This window comes from Diaphorina citri, unplaced genomic scaffold (genome assembly GCF_000475195.1).
Source record: "Diaphorina citri unplaced genomic scaffold, Diaci psyllid genome assembly version 1.1 scaffold27133, whole genome shotgun sequence".
In the NCBI taxonomy this organism is placed as follows: Eukaryota; Metazoa; Arthropoda; class Insecta; order Hemiptera; family Psyllidae; genus Diaphorina; species Diaphorina citri.
In genome coordinates, this window is record NW_007404471.1 from 1 (window position 1) to 732 (window position 732).

Consider the following 732-nt stretch of genomic DNA (forward strand, 5'->3'; position numbering starts at 1 on the left):
GAAGTTCATGGAGGCAAGACCATGCCTGTAGTGGATTTCAATCCTGTTGCTCTCTATGTTAATCTACTCCGAGTAAGTATCATCCATTCAGTTTAAAGAACTGTAGAACTTAGAAGAAAAGGCCTTTACTGGGCTTCGATCTAGCCCAAAATCCAATAGCCACTAGTGATAAACATGGTTTCCGGATTTCATCAAAATATAATGTACTGTTGTGGAATTAGAATAGAAACGATAGATTTCCCTGAAAGGGCACACACGGAGCCCCCAAAGACACGATATTGTCCAAAATCTAACGAGGATTTTCCTGTTTGAACATTTTTGCCAAATTTCATCAAAATCGGAAATTCCGTTCGGAAGTTCCGGTGAAACAGACAGACAAACTAATGGAAAAATCGTCAATTTGAAACATAGACCTCGAGTCGTTCATTCATTAACTCCTCTACTATTTCTTGTGTTCACAGGAGAGTTATGGGGAGATGGCCCTGTTTTTCTACGACGTGTACGGAGGTCTAGACATTGGAGTTGTGATCAAACCTGACGATCTGTTAGGAGACAGTAAGGTAAGCAACGGTGAGCGAGTCGGGTATTTGAAGCGGTGACTGTTAAGGTCGATTGAGAAACATATTCTGGTGAAATACTCATGGAAAAAATGAAAAAAAAACACAACATGGTGTTCATAAGAGTGGCGCGAATTTCAAATTTTGAAAACCAAAACCAGTAAAATAACAGCAC

The 732-nt window shown here is 39.9% G+C and overlaps 1 long non-coding RNA gene across 1 annotated transcript; it reads left to right on the forward strand.

The window, feature by feature from the left end:
- Nucleotides 1–534, forward strand: LOC113473377. Its single transcript, XR_003395364.1, has 2 exons — nt 1–72; nt 462–534. It is a non-coding gene; the product is annotated as an uncharacterized LOC113473377 (long non-coding RNA).
- Nucleotides 535–732: the final 198 nt, after the last annotated feature.